Below are 16,629 nucleotides of genomic sequence, written 5' to 3'. Positions count from 1 at the left end.
ATAACGTCAGAATTGAGATAGGTTGGGTGGGCGGGGTTTATGTTTTGTCTTTTTTTTTCTTAATAAACATAGCATTCTTTTCACAATAAAAAACTGCCCGCCCACCCGCCCTATCTCAATTGTGATGATTTTTTTTATTCGCCGTAAACCAAGAGGGCGGAGCTTAACTGCAAAATACTTATTTGTTTACAAGAAATTAAAAACATGTTTTTGAGTATCGTGTTGTTCAAGAAATACTATGTATGCTAAGAAAAAAAGTCAAAATATTAACCCCGCCCACCCACCCCGTCTCAGTTGTGATGATTTTTTTATTCTTAGAAACTTGAAACACGTTTAAAGTGGTACATTTTTGTAACGAAATGTGGATTTTGCAATTAAGCTCCGCCCCTCGGTTAGACAACGAATGAAAAATTCATCACGATTGAGATCGAGTCGGACGGGTGGGGCTTCTTTTTTGGTTTTTATTTACATTCATACATTTAGTTTTCTTTCTATAACACGATTACTTAAGAACAAAGTAAGGATTTTTACAATTAAGCTCCACCTCTCGGCTTACGACAAATAAAAAAAAATCATCAGAATCGAGACAGGGCGGGTGGGCGGGGCTTATGTTTTGCCTTTTTTTCTTGATATATGTATAGCCATCTTTTCATAACAAGAAACTTAAAACATGATTAAAATGATTTGTGCAAGGAAATATGGGTTTTACAGTTATGGGGCGGAGCCTAATTGCAAAATCGATATTTCCTTATACAATTTTCCATTTTAAACAAGTTTTAAGTTTCATGTTGTGAAAAAGTCTACACATATTAAAACGAGAAGGAAAAATGTAAGCCCGCCCACCCGCCCTATCCCGATTGTGATGATTTTTTTTATTCACCGGGAACCACGGGGGGCGGAGCTTAACTGGAAAATACTTGTTTACAAGAAATTAAAAACATGATTTTGAGTATCGTGTTGTCAAGGAATACTATGTATATTAAGAACAAAAACGCAAAATATATAACCCGCCCACCCACCCCGTCTAAATTGTGATGATTTTTTTATTCTTGTATAGAAAAAATAAGAATTTTGCAATTAAATTCCGCTCCTAGGGCTCTCGACGATTAAAAAAAATCATCAGAATTAAGATAGGGTGGGTGGGCGGGGTTTATGTTTTGTCTTTTTTTTCTTAATAAACATAGCCATCCTTTCACAATAAAAAACTGCCTGCCCACCCGCCCTGTCTCAATTGTGATGATTTTTTTATTCGCCGTTAACCAAAGGGGCGGAACTTAACTGCAAAATACTTATTTGTTTACAAGAAATTAAAAACTTGTTTTTGAGTATCGTGTTGTGATTTTTTAATTCTTAGAAACTTGAAACGCGTTTAAAGGGGTACATTTTTGTAAGGAAATATGAATTTTGCAATTAGGCTCCGCCCCTCGGTCTGACAACGAATAAAAAAGTCATCACGATTGAAATCGAGACGTATGGGTGGGGCTTCTCTTTTGGTTTTCTTTTTAAATGAATACATTTAATTTTCTTTCTATAACACGATTACTTAAGAACAAAAAAAGGATTTTTACAATTAAGCTCCACCCCTCGGCTTACGACAAATAAAAAAAAATCATCAGAATCGAGAGAGGGCGGGTGGGCGGGGCTTATGTTTTGCCTTTTTTTCTTAATATTATAGTCATCTTTTCACAACAAGAAACTTAAAACATGGTTAAAATGATTTGGGCAAGGAAATATGGGTTTTACAATTATGGGGCGGAGCCTAATTGCAAAATCGATATTTCCTTATACAAATTTTCCATTTTAAACAAGTTTTAAGTTTCATGTTGTGCAAAAAAGTCTACACATATTAAAACAAACAAGAAATATGTAAGCCCGCCCACCCGCCGTATCCCGATTGTGATGATTTTTTTTATTCGCTGTGAACCACGGGGGCGGAGCTTAACTGCAAAATACTTATTTGTTTATAAGAAATTAAAAACATGTTTTTGAGTATCGTGTTGTTCAAGTAATACTATGTATATTAAGAAAAAAAAGCCAATATATAGACGCCGCCCACCTACCCCATCTCAATTGTGATGATTATTCTTAGAAACTTAAAACACGGTTAAAGTGGTACATTTTTGTAAGGAAATATGGATTTTAGATTTAGGCTCCGCCCCTGGGTCTGCCAACGAATGAAAACTTCATTACTATTTCGATCGGGGCAGGTAGTAGGGTGGGGCTTAATCTTTGGCTTTAATTTAATAAAAAAATCATCACAATTGAGACAGGGCGGGTGGGCGGGGCTTATAGTTTGCCTTTTTTCTTAATACACGTAGTCGCCTTTTTAGAACAAGAAACTTAAAACATGAAGAATAAACATAACATGGTTAATTTTTGTAGCCACGCCCCTCCATCTGACAACGAATGAAAAATTTATTACAATTGAGACTTGAGATCGAGGCAGGTGTAATCTTTAAGAATAAAAAAGTTACAGGAGTTGTATCAAATAAAAGAAACACCCTGTATATTTTTACACATCTTGATTAGTCTCTTTTCTTATTTACAACCAAAGTTTATTTTTGAAATTACGATGCGACGTTGTCACGTTATCCCAATTTTCTTTGAATTTTTTAACACTGGAGGGTTTTATAAAAAAGAACACTGTAGGGTTATTATAAAAATCTGTCTTACAACATTTTGTAGAGAGCTAAAAAAAAGTACGCGCTTTATTGTCGTATAAATGAGATTAAATTTTCTTGTACAGAGTGTTTATAAAAAATCCTACAATTTTCAAATACCGATGTTTCAGTTTTTCAAACAGGAAACCAAATATTTTATTACTGCATCTTGATAGTCGCTGCGATTTTTAATGAGGACAAAACATACAGTAAAGATACAGCAGTAAAATACAGGGTATTCCTTGAAAAAACTGAAACATCGATATTTGAAAACTGTGAAGTTTTAGAATTTTTTATAACCACTCTGTATATTAAAATTTGAATTAGTTGATACCGTAACAACTTTTATTTATCCTTGCACGAATTATTGTAAGCCATACTTTAAAAATAACCCGGTTGCGATTTTTTTTGTAAACCCTTCCATTGCCAAAACACAAGTTTGGTCTAAAACTATAGTAGCATACCTTAAAAATAACGTCATTGTGATTTTTTTATGCAGCTATTGATAAAAAAATTAAAAAAATAGAATAAAATTAACCGTGATTATAAAATCCATGGAATTCTATTTAAATTATCTCCATTTTAAATCTAAAAGAGAAATTCTTTAATCAGCGTTGTTTTGAAGTTGATTAAAGGCATTTCTCTTTTAATAAACAAAATTATGGGCATACTCTATTTACATTTATCGTAACTAATTGTTTTATAAACATTTATAATTATTTTGTTCATCTTTTAAGGTATACACTGTTTGAGCTATCGGTAAAAACTGTAAAAACTTTAATCCAGCATTAAAATAAATATGAGTGGCTAACTTCATTTAGACTTAAAATAAGCAGCCAAAGTTTTCCAAAACTACCGCCTGCAGACAAATTAATCCAAAAATTAACAGATCAGTCAGATTTGATCATTTGAGAGATTTATGTTTGAAACTTAAAAAAGAACCACTCAGACTGTCTCATGTCCGTCACACAAGCAAAGCCTGCGCTGAACGATCATCGATGACCTGAATTCAGCTCAGAAACTGAATACACGTCTGCCTTACGCTCAGGACACGAAACTGTCACTCGTCATCGTGGCTGCGTCAACTCCACGTTTGAATGTGGAGTATGTGAAGATATACTACAGAAATGATCCTGTGAAGTATGATCTTGACGAGTATAGTTTTTACGGGATAGTCATTAGCAAAGGGGCTTCAGGTAATCGGCAACACAAGACCACAGCGCCCTCTACAGCTATATATCAAGACTGTAATAATGATTTTACTGCAGGCATGCGTTATGACGATTATATAATGAACATTTTTCTAAACACTCATTGAAAAAACTACAATTTTGCATTATCGTGGCTAAGAGTGAGTTTAAAGTGTAAAGTGCAAGCAAACTACTAAAAAATGTAACAACACGTCTTTAAACCTTTCTAATTAAAGGTTACGTGGGTAATGGGTAATAAAATCAGACGCTTGTGTCATAAAATCAGTTATTTTTTTCACCCACAATAAACAACTTCTAGTTATTTCATTTTTCAAATCTTTCAAATTGTCTCCCACAAAAAAACATCCAAGAATTTAGCCAATGCTGGAGGATGTTCCGGCTTAGCTACCCGAGAAGCATTTTTGCAAGAAAAGTTCAGCGATTATGGCTCGGCGTTATAATTTGATTTATTTCACGCTAGACGTGAGCGTTTCAAACGACGCTGGACAACGTCTGAGGATTTTCTTGCGCTGAAGCGATTATTTGATTTGCCGAACAACAATCCAAACGACATAAAAGCCTACGCGGTGCGTGAAATGAATTGAATCTTTTTAAAAAGCTCGCTTTGTGCTTCTTTCTTTGGCCGTTCGCGACCGTGTAAAGAGGGACGTGGTGATGCGTTGAAGATGAGGCGTAATCTGCAAGTAAGTGGCTGGTTTTCAGTTTTCAGTGGTAATGGCGAGGATTCGGTTGGACATTTTTGAGGAACTCGAATGTGGTTTTGAGTGTTTAAATAACTGTAAAGAATTCCCAGATCGTTTATTTTTTACGAAGAGTTATGTGCTCGGACGCTATTATTTCAGTTACGAGTGTCTTCACATTTATTACAAACACATTAAATTATTTTTTACTGAAAATGTCGTTATTATTATAAACAGTTGCAGGTTTCTAACTGTATTTAATTTCACTAAATGCAAACAGACACGGAGTGTGTTCACCTTTCTACGTTCCTTGTAGCCATGATTAAATATGGATACTATAATTTAGTTGAAAAAGGTGATGGCTTTAGAAAAATATAGATTTCTCATGCAGACAACAGTACCTTTGTTTTTTGGAAATCAAATAGAAACATTAATCGAATTATTTGTTCGCTCATTTCTAAAATATTTGTGATTTTTTTGTCAAATTGGTAACATATTAAACATTTTATGATGGCGTCCCTGATTGTTAAATTGACAGATTAGCATGGCTGCCAACAATTCAGAATTGCCTACACCCGGTACAAGTCGTGCGGAATACTATTTTAATTAATTTAAACGATGTGGAAGAGCAGTCTTCGGGTTCTTAATAAGAGGACTTAACATTCTCTGGCGTCTTTTCTTGTACAACTAAGAACAGCTAATTTTTTTTCCAAAGACTCAAACATAAAAAAAATCAGACAAAAATCGGGAGCTTTCGTACAATTTTTCTAAAATTAAATTCTTGTTCAGGAGGTTCGAATTAGGGCAGGGAGCAATTTTGAGACAAATCGGGGTTCGTTTAAGCGAGAGAGCTTGATATGATCTAAATCCAAAAATTTTGCCCATTCGGAAAAATTTGCTCAAAAAATTAACATGTTCCAATCGGCCTGAAATTCGGTTCCTTGACTAATTTTACTCCGCTGAGTCCATTTTTGCCATCAGAAGTTGAACATTTTCACTATTTTAAGCAAAATCCTTCTCTAACCCATACTCAAAAACTAAATTTTGAATTTGACGATCCGCAACTCCTGAACGGGCAAAGATAACAAATTTTCGTTTCCATCATTCGCTTTCCTCAAGTTTTCTATGGACGCGGCTGAATTTTCAACTCGGTGTCGATGTCCATTTAGAATCTACGCTTAAATTTATCGGAAGGTGTCATTTTCCGAAAATTCCAATATAAAAAAAATATATATAAAAATCAGGTGTCGTCCTACAATTTTTGTGAAACTAAATTCTTGTTCAGGAGGTTCGAATTAGGGCAGGGAACAATTTTCGGACAAATTGGGGTCCATTTAAAGAAGATAGCTTGTTTTGATCTAAATCAGAAAATTTTGCCCATTTGAAAAAAATTTGATCAAAAAATAAACAGGTTCCAATTGGCCTGAAATTCGGTTTCTAGACTAATTTTACTCCGCTGAGTCCGTTTCTGCCATCAGAAGTTGCAAATTTTCACTATTTTGGGCGAAATCCTTTTTTAACCCGTACTCAAAAACTAAATTTTGAGTTTGACGGTCCGCAACTCTTGAACGGACAAAGATAACAAATTTTCGCCTCCAGCATTCGCTTTCCTCAAGTTTTCTAAGCATGTGGGTGAACTTTCAACTCGGAGTTCATGTCCATTTAGAATCTACGCATAAATTTATCGAAAGGTGTCATTTTTCGAAGACTCTAAAATTAAAAAAAATATTTAAAAATCAGGAGGAGTCCTGCAAATTTCTTGAAACCAAATTGTTGTTTAGGAGATTCGAATTAGGGCGATGAGCAATTTTCAGAGAAATCGGGGTCCCTTTAAGGAAGATATTTTGTTTTGATCTAAATCCGAAAATTTTGCCCATTCGGAAAAATTTAATTAAAAAATAAACATGTTCCAATTGGCCTGGAATTCGGTTTCTGGACTACTTTTACTCCACTGAGTCCGTTTCAGCCGTCAGAAGTTGAACATTTTCACTATTTTAAGCAAAATCCTTCTCTAACCCATACTCAAAAACTAAATTTTGAATTTGACGATCCACAACTCCTGGAGGGACAAAGATAACAAATTTTCGTTTCCACTATTCGCTCTCCTCAAGCTTTTTATGCATGTGGGTGTACTTTCAACTCAGTGTCCATGTCCATTTAGAATCTACGCATAATTTTATCGGAAGGTACCATTTTCCGAAGACTCCAACATAAAAAAAATATTAAAAAAAATCAGGAGGCGTCCTACAATTTTCGTGATACCAAATTCTTATTGAGGAGGTTCGAATTAGGGCGAGGAGCAATTTTCAAACAAATTGAGGTCCGTTTAAGGAAGATAGCTTGTTTTGATCTAAATCCGAAAATTTTGCCCATTCGGAAAGTTTGATCAAAAAATAAACATGTTCCAATCGGCCTGAAATTCGGTATCTAGACTAATTTTACTCCGCTGAGTCCGTTTCTGCCAACAGAAGTTGAAAATTTTCAATATTGTAAGCGAAATCCTTCTTTAACCCATACTCAAAAACTAAATTTTGACTTTGACGATCCACAACTCCTGAACGGACAAAGATAACAAATTTTGGTTTCCACCATTCGCTTTCCTCAAGTTTTCTAAGCACGTAAGTGAACTTTCAACTCGGTGTCCGTGTCCATTTAGAATCTACGCTTAAATTTATCGGAAGGTGTCATTTTCCGAAGATTCCAATATAAAAAAAATATAAAAAAAAATCAGGAGGTGTCCTACAATTTTTGTGAAACCAAACTCTTGTTCAGGAGATTCGAATTAGGGCGATGAGCAATTTTCAGGGAAATCGGGGTCCCTTTAAGAAAGATATTTTGTTTTGATCTAAATCCGAAAATTTTGCCCATTCGGAAAAATTTAATTAAAAAATAAACATCTTCCAATTGGCCTGAAATTCGGTTTCTGGACTACTTTTACTCCGCTGAGTCCGTTTCAGCCATCAGAAGTTGAAAATTTTCACTATTTTAGGCCAAATCCTTCTGTAACCCATACTCAAAAACTAAATTTTGAATTTGACGATCCACAACTCCTGAACGGACAAAGATAACAAATTTTGGTTTCCACCATTCGCTTTCCTCAAGTTTTCTAAGCACGTAAGTGGACTTTCAACTCGGTGTCCGTGTCCATTTAGAATCTACGCTTAAATTTATCGGAAGATGTTATTTTCCGAAGACTCCAATATAAAAAAAATTGGTATAAAAATGAGGAGGCATCCTACAATCTTCGCGAAATCAGATTCTTGTTCAGGAGGTTCGAATTAGGGCGAGGAGCAATTTTCAGACAAATTGAGGTCCGTTTAAGGAAGATAGCTTGTTTTGATCTAATTCGAAAATTTTGCCCATTCGAAAAAATTTGATCAAAAAATAAACATGTTCCGATCGGCCTGAAATTCGGTTTCTGGGCTAATTTAACTCCGCTGAGTCCGTTTCTGTCATCAGAAGGTAAAAGTTTTCACTATTTTGGGCGAAATCCTTCTTTAACCCGTACTCAAAAACTAAATTTTGAGTTTGACGGTTCGCAACTCTTGAACGGACAAAGATAACAAATTTTCGCCTCCGGCATTCGCTTTCCTCAAGTTTTGTAAGCATGTGGGTGAACTTTCAACTCGGAGTTCATGTCCATTTAGAATCTACGCATAAATTTATCGAAAGGTGTCATTTTTCGAAGACTCTAAAATTAAAAAAAATATTTAAAAATCAGGAGGAGTCCTGCAAATTTGTTGAAACCAAATTGTTGTTTAGGATGTTCGAATTAGGGCGATGAGCAATTTTCAGAGAAATCGCGGTCCCTTTAAGGAAGATATTTTGTTTTGATCTAAATCCGAAAATTTTGCCCATTCGGAAAAATTTAATTAAAAAATAAACATGTTCCAATTGGCCTGAAATTCCGTTTCTGGACTACTTTTACTCCACTGAGTCCGTTTTAGCCGTCAGAAGTTGAAAATTTTCATTATTTTAGGCGAAATCGTTCTTTAACCCATACTCAAAAACAAAATTTTGAATTTATCGACCCACAACTCCTGAACGGACAAAGATAACAAATTTTCGTTTCCAGCATTCGCTTTTCTCAATTTTTCGATGCAAGTGGGTGTACTTTCAACTCGGTATCTATGTCCATTTAGAATTTACACTTAAATTTATCGGAAGGTGTCATTTTCCGAAGATTCCAATATAAAAAAAATATAAAAAAATCAGGAGGCGTCGTACAATTTTCGTGAAACCAAATTCGTGTTCAGGAGGTTCGAATTAAGGCTAGGAGCAATTTTCAGATAAATTGGGGTCCGTTTAAGGAAGATAGCTTGTTTTGATGTAAATCCGAAAATTTTGCCCATTCTGAAAAATTTGATCAAAAAATAAACATGTTCCAATCGTTCTGAAATTCGGTTTCTACACTAATTTTACTCTGCTGAGTCCGTTTCTGCCATCAAAAGTTGAAAATTTTCACTATTTTAGGCGAAATCCTTCTGTAACCCATACTCAAAAACTAAATTTTGAATTTGACGATCCACAACTTCTGAACGGACAAAGATAACAAAGTTTCGTTTCCACCATTCGCTTTCCTCAAGTTTTCTAAGCATGTGGGTGAACTTTCAACTCGGTGTCCGTGTCCATTTCGAATCTACGCTTAAATTTATCGGGAGGTGTCATTTTCCGAAGACTCCAATATAAAAAAATTAAAAAAAAATCAGGAGCGGTTCTACAATTTTCTTGAAACCAAATTTTTGTTCAGAAGATTCGAATTAAGGCGAGGAGCAATTTTCAGACAATTCGGTGTCCGTTTAAGGAAGATAGCTTGTTTTGATGTAAATCCGAAAATTTTGCCCAATCGAAAAAATTTGATCAAAAAATAAACATGTTCCGATCGGCCTGAAATTCGGTTTCTAGGCTAATTTAATTCCGCAGAGTCCGTTTCTGTCATCAGAAGGTAAAAGTTTTCACTATTTTAGGCGAAATCCTGATTTAACCCGTACTCCGAAAGTAAATTTTGAATTTGACGATCCACAACTCCTGAAGGGACAAAGATAACAAATTTTCGTTTCCACCATTCACTTTCCTCAAGTTTTCTAAGCAGGTGGGTCGACTTTCAACTCGGTGTTCATGTCGATTTAGAATCTACGCTTAAATTTATCGGAAGGTGTCATTTTCTGAACACTCCAACATAAAAAAATATAAAAAAAAATCAGAAGGCGTGCTGCAATTTTTGTGAAACCAAAGTCTTCTTGAGGAGGTTCGAATTAGAACGAGGAACAATTTTCGGACAAATTGGGGTCCATTTAAAGAAGATAGCTTGTTTTGATCTAAATCAGAAAATTTTGCCCATTTGAAAAAATTTGATCAAAAAATAAACAGGTTCCAATTGGCCTGAAATTCGGTTTCTAGACTAATTTTACTCCGCTGAGTCCGTTTCTGCCATCAGAAGTTGCAAATTTTCACTATTTTGGGCGAAATCCTTTTTTAACCCGTACTCAAAAACTAAATTTTGAGTTTGACGATCCACAACTCCTGAACGGACAAAGATAAGAAATTTTCGTTTCCACCGTTCACTTTCCTTAAGTTTTCTATGCACGTGGGTGAACTTTCAACTCGGTGTCCGTGTCCATTTAGAATCCACGCTTAAATTTATCGGAAGGTGTCATTTTCTGAAGACTCCAACATTAAAAAAATATATAAAAAAAATCAGGAGGTGTCTTACAATTTTCGTGAAAACAAATTCTTGTTCGGGAGGTTCGAATTAAGGCGAGAAGCAATTTTCAGATAAATTGAGGTTCGTTTAAGGAAGATAGCTTGTTTTGATCTAAATCCGAAAATTTTGCCCATTCGGAAAAATTTGATCAAAAAATAAACATGTTCCAATTGGCCTGAAATTCGGTTTCTGGACTAATTTTACTCCGCTGAGTCCGTTTCAGCCGTCAGAAGTTGAAAATTTTCATTATTTTAGGCGAAATCCTTCTTTAACCCATACTCAAAAACTAAATTTTGAATTTGACGATCCACAACTCCTGAACGAACAAAGATAGCAAATTTTCGTTTCCACCATTTGCTTTCCTAGAGTTTTCTAAGCATGTAGGTGAACTTTCAACTCGGTGTCAATGTCCATTTAGAATCCACGCTTAAATTTATCGGAAGGTGTCATTTTTCGAAGACTCCAACATAAAAAATATATAAAAAAAATCAAGAGGTGTCCTACAATTTTCGTGAAACCAAATTCTTGTTCAGGAGGTTCGAATTAGGGCGAGGAGCAATTTTCAGACAATTTGAGGTTCGTTTAAGGAAGATAGCTTGTTTTGATCTAAATCCGAAAATTTTGCCCATTCGGAAAAATTTGATCAAAAAATAAACTGGTTCCAATCGATTTGAAATTCAGTTTCTAGACTAATTTTACTCCACTGAGTCCATTTCTGCCATCAGAAGTTGAAAATTTTCACTATTTTAGGCGAAATCCTTCTTTAACCCGTACTCAAAAACTAAATTTTGAGTTTGACGGTCCGCAACTCTTGAACGGACAAAGATAACAAATTTTCGCCTCCAGCATTCGCTTTCCTCAAGTTTTCTAAGCAGGTGGGTCGACTTTCAACTCGGTGTTCATGTCGATTTAGAATCTACGCTTAAATTTATCGGAAGGTGTCATTTTTCGAAGACTCTAAAATTAAAAAAAATATTTAAAAATCAGGACGAGTCCTGCAAATTTCTTGAAACCAAATTGTTGTTTAGGAGATTCGAATTAGGGCGATGAGCAATTTTCAGAGAAATCGGGGTCCCTTTTAGGAAGATATTTTGTTTTGATCTAAATCAGAAAATTTTGCCCATTCGGAAAAATTTGATTGAAAAATAAACAGGTTTTAATCGGCCTGAAATTCGGTTTCCGGACTAATTTTACTCCGCTGAGTCCGTTTCTGCCATCAGAAGTTGCAAATTTTCACTATTTTGGGCGAAATCCTTCTTTAACCCGTACTCAAAAACTAAATTTTGAGTTTGACGGTCCGCAACTCTTGAACGGACAAAGATAACAAATTTTCGCCTCCAGCATTCGCTTTCCTCAAGTTTTCTAAGCATGTGGGTGAACTTTCAACTCGGAGTTCATGTCCATTTAGAATCTACGCATAAATTTATCGAAAGGTGTCATTTTTCGAAGACTCTAAAATTAAAAAAAATATTTAAAAATCAGGAGGAGTCCTGCAAATTTCTTGAAACCAAATTGTTGTTTAGGAGATTCGAATTAGGGCGATGAGCAATTTTCAGAGAAATCGGGGTCCCTTTAAGGAAGATATTTTGTTTTGATCTAAATCCGAAAATTTTGCCCATTCGGAAAAATTTAATTAAAAAATAAACATGTTCCAATTGGCCTGGAATTCGGTTTCTGGACTACTTTTACTCCACTGAGTCCGTTTCAGCCGTCAGAAGTTGAACATTTTCACTATTTTAAGCAAAATCCTTCTCTAACCCATACTCAAAAACTAAATTTTGAATTTGACGATCCACAACTCCTGGAGGGACAAAGATAACAAATTTTCGTTTCCACTATTCGCTCTCCTCAAGCTTTTTATGCATGTGGGTGTACTTTCAACTCAGTGTCCATGTCCATTTAGAATCTACGCATAATTTTATCGGAAGGTACCATTTTCCGAAGACTCCAACATAAAAAAAATATTAAAAAAAATCAGGAGGCGTCCTACAATTTTCGTGATACCAAATTCTTATTGAGGAGGTTCGAATTAGGGCGAGGAGCAATTTTCAAACAAATTGAGGTCCGTTTAAGGAAGATAGCTTGTTTTGATCTAAATCCGAAAATTTTGCCCATTCGGAAAGTTTGATCAAAAAATAAACATGTTCCAATCGGCCTGAAATTCGGTATCTAGACTAATTTTACTCCGCTGAGTCCGTTTCTGCCAACAGAAGTTGAAAATTTTCAATATTGTAAGCGAAATCCTTCTTTAACCCATACTCAAAAACTAAATTTTGATTTTGACGATCCACAACTCCTGAACGGACAAAGATAACAAATTTTGGTTTCCACCATTCGCTTTCCTCAAGTTTTCTAAGCACGTAAGTGAACTTTCAACTCGGTGTCCGTGTCCATTTAGAATCTACGCTTAAATTTATCGGAAGGTGTCATTTTCCGAAGATTCCAATATAAAAAAAATATAAAAAAAAATCAGGAGGTGTCCTACAATTTTTGTGAAACCAAATTCTTGTTCAGGAGATTCGAATTAGGGCGATGAGCAATTTTCAGGGAAATCGGGGTCCCTTTAAGAAAGATATTTTGTTTTGATCTAAATCCGAAAATTTTGCCCATTCGGAAAAATTTAATTAAAAAATAAACATCTTCCAATTGGCCTGAAATTCGGTTTCTGGACTACTTTTACTCCGCTGAGTCCGTTTCAGCCATCAGAAGTTGAAAATTTTCATTATTTTAGGCCAAATCCTTCTGTAACCCATACTCAAAAACTAAATTTTGACTTTGACGATCCACAACTCCTGAACAGACAAAGATAACAAATTTTGGTTTCCACCATTCGCTTTCCTCAAGTTTTCTAAGCACGTAAGTGAACTTTCAACTCGGTGTCCGTGTCCATTTAGAATCTACGCTTAAATTTATCGGAAGATGTTATTTTCCGAAGACTCCAATATAAAAAAAATTGGTATAAAAATGAGGAGGCATCCTACAATCTTCGCGAAATCAGATTCTTGTTCAGGAGGTTCGAATTAGGGCGAGGAGCAATTTTCAGACAAATTGAGGTCCGTTTAAGGAAGATAGCTTGTTTTGATCTAATTCGAAAATTTTGCCCATTCGAAAAAATTTGATCAAAAAATAAACATGTTCCGATCGGCCTGAAATTCGGTTTCTGGGCTAATTTAACTCCGCTGAGTCCGTTTCTGTCATCAGAAGGTAAAAGTTTTCACTATTTTGGGCGAAATCCTTCTTTAACCCGTACTCAAAAACTAAATTTTGAGTTTGACGGTTCGCAACTCTTGAACGGACAAAGATAACAAATTTTCGCCTCCAGCATTCGCTTTCCTCAAGTTTTGTAAGCATGTGGGTGAACTTTCAACTCGGAGTTCATGTCCATTTAGAATCTACGCATAAATTTATCGAAAGGTGTCATTTTTCGAAGACTCTAAAATTAAAAAAAATATTTAAAAATCAGGAGGAGTCCTGCAAATTTGTTGAAACCAAATTGTTGTTTAGGATGTTCGAATTAGGGCGATGAGCAATTTTCAGAGAAATCGGGGTCCCTTTAAGGAAGATATTTTGTTTTGATCTAAATCCGAAAATTTTGCCCATTCGGAAAAATTTAATTAAAAAATAAACATGTTCCAATTGGCCTGAAATTCCGTTTCTGGACTACTTTTACTCCACTGAGTCCGTTTTAGCCGTCAGAAGTTGAAAATTTTCATTATTTTAGGCGAAATCGTTCTTTAACCCATACTCAAAAACAAAATTTTGAATTTATCGACCCACAACTCCTGAACGGACAAAGATAACAAATTTTCGTTTCCAGCATTCGCTTTTCTCAATTTTTCGATGCAAGTAGGTGTACTTTCAACTCGGTATCTATGTCCATTTAGAATTTACATTTAAATTTATCGGAAGGTGTCATTTTCCGAAGATTCCAATATAAAAAAAATATAAAAAAATCAGGAGGCGTCGTACAATTTTCGTGAAACCAAATTCGTGTTCAGGAGGTTCGAATTAAGGCTAGGAGCAATTTTCAGATAAATTGGGGTCCGTTTAAGGAAGATAGCTTGTTTTGAAGTAAATCCGAAAATTTTGCCCATTCGAAAAATTTACTCAAAAAATAAACATGTTTCAATCGGCTTGAAATTCAGTTTCTAGACTAATTTTACTCCGCTGAGTCCGTTTCTGCTATCAGAAATTTAAAATTTTCACCATTTTACGCGAAATCCTTTTTTAACCCATACTCAAAAACTAAATTTTGAGTTTGACGGTCCACAACTCTTGAACAGACAAAGACAACAGATTTTCGTTTCCAATATTCGCTTTCCTCAAGTTTTTTATAGCCGTGAGTGAATTTTCAATTCGGTGTCCATGTCCATTTAGAATCAAGGCATAAATTTATCGGAAGTTGTCATTTTCCGAACACTACAATATAAAAAAATATAGAAAAAATCAGAAGGCGTTCTTCAATTTTCGTGAAATGAAATTCTTGTTCAGGAGGTTCGAATTAGGGCGAGGAGCAATTTTCAGACAAATTGAGGTCCGTTTAAGAAAGATAGCTTCTTTTGATCTAAATCCGAAAATTTTGCCCATTCGGAAAAATTTGATCAAAAAATAAACATGATCCAATCGTCCTGAAATTCGGTTTCTAGACTAATGTTACTGTACTGAGTCCGTTCCTGCGGTCAGAATTTAAAAATTTTCATTGTTTTAAGAGAAATCCTTCTGTAACCCATACTCAAAAACTAAATTTTGAGTTTGGACATCCACAACTCCTGAACGGACAAAGATAACAAATTTTAGTTTCCACCATTCACTTTACTCAAGTTTTCTAAGCATGTGGGTGAACTTTGAACTCGGTTTCTGAATCCATTTAGAATCTACGCTTAAATTTATCGAAATGTGACATTTTCCGAAGACTCCAACATAAAAAAAATATTTAAAAAATCAGAAGGCGTCCTACAGTTTTCTTGAAACCAGATTCTTGTTCAGAAGGTTCGAATTAGGGCGAGGAGCAATTTTCAGACCAATTGAGACCCATTTATGGAAGATAGCTTGTTTTGATCTAAATCCGAAAATTTTGCCCATTCGGCAAAAATTTGATCAAAAAATAAACATGTTCCGATCGGCCTGAAATTCGGTTTCTAGGCTAATTTAATTCCGCTGAGTCCGTTTCTGTCATCAGAAGGTAAAAGTTTTCACTATTTTAGGCGAAATCCTGATTTAACCCGTACTCCGAAACTAAATTTTGAATTTGACGATCCACAACTCCTGAAGGGACAAAGATAACAAATTTTCGTTTCCACCATTCACTTTCCTCAAGTTTTCTAAGCAGGTGGGTCGACTTTCAACTCGGTGTTCATGTCGATTTAGAATCTACGCTTAAATTTATCGGAAGGTGTCATTTTTCGAAGACTCTAAAATTAAAAAAAATATTTAAAAATCAGGACGAGTCCTGCAAATTTCTTGAAACCAAATTGTTGTTTAGGAGATTCGAATTAGGGCGATGAGCAATTTTCAGAGAAATCGGGGTCCCTTTAAGGAAGATATTTTGTTTTGATCTAAATCAGAAAATTTTGCCCATTCGGAAAAATTTGATTGAAAAATAAACAGGTTTTAATCGGCCTGAAATTCGGTTTCCGGACTAATTTTACTCCGCTGAGTCCGTTTCTGCCATCAGAAGTTGCAAATTTTCACTATTTTGGGCGAAATCCTTCTTTAACCCGTACTCAAAAACTAAATTTTGAGTTTGACGGTCCGCAACTCTTGAACGGACAAAGATAACAAATTTTCGCCTCCAGCATTTGCTTTCCTCAAGTTTTCTAAGCATGTGGGTGAACTTTCAACTCGGAGTTCATGTCCATTTAGAATCTACGCCTAAATTTGTCGGAAGATGTCATTTTCCGAATGCTCCAACATAAAAAAAATATTTAAAAAATCAGGAGGTGTCTTACAATTTCTGTGAAATCAAATTCTTGTTCAGGAGATTCGAATTAGGCCGAGGAGCAATTTTCAGACAAATTGAGGTCCGTTTAAGGAAGATAGCTTGTCTTAATCTAAATCCGAAAATTTTGCCCAGTCGGAAAAATTTGATCAAAAAATAAACATGTTCCAATTCGCCTGAAATTCGGTTTCTAGACTAATTTTCCTCCACTGAGTCCATTTCGGTAACCAGAAGTTGAAAATTTTCACTATTTTAAGCGAAATCCTTCTTTAACCTATACTCAAAAACTAAATTTAAAATTTGACGATCCACAACTCCTGAACGAACAAAGATATCAAATTTTCGTTTCCACTATTCGCTTTCCTCAAGTTTTCTATGCACGTGGGTGAACTTTCAACTTGGTGTCCGTGTCCATTTAGAATTAACGCATAAATTT

General features: G+C 35.2%; 1 protein-coding gene and 1 non-coding gene across 2 annotated transcripts in view; both read right to left on the bottom strand.

Annotated features, from left to right (window-relative positions):
* Positions 1-16,629, bottom strand: part of LOC135125999 (uncharacterized) — a 48,014-nt gene that overhangs the window by 25,632 nt on the left and 5,753 nt on the right. The gene's annotated exons all lie outside the window — the stretch shown is intronic.
* Positions 3,601-3,810, bottom strand: LOC135126455 (small nucleolar RNA U3). Its single transcript, XR_010280040.1, has one exon. It is a non-coding gene; the product is annotated as a small nucleolar RNA U3 (small nucleolar RNA).

Source organism: Zophobas morio, unplaced genomic scaffold, assembly GCF_036711695.1.
Source record: "Zophobas morio isolate AGI-343-1 ecotype UQ-CSIRO unplaced genomic scaffold, CSIRO_AGI_Zmor_V1 ptg000010l, whole genome shotgun sequence".
NCBI lineage: Eukaryota > Metazoa > Arthropoda > Insecta > Coleoptera > Tenebrionidae > Zophobas > Zophobas morio.
The sequence above is the reverse complement of the archived record's forward strand: the minus strand, read 5'-3'. Positions and strand labels throughout refer to the sequence as shown.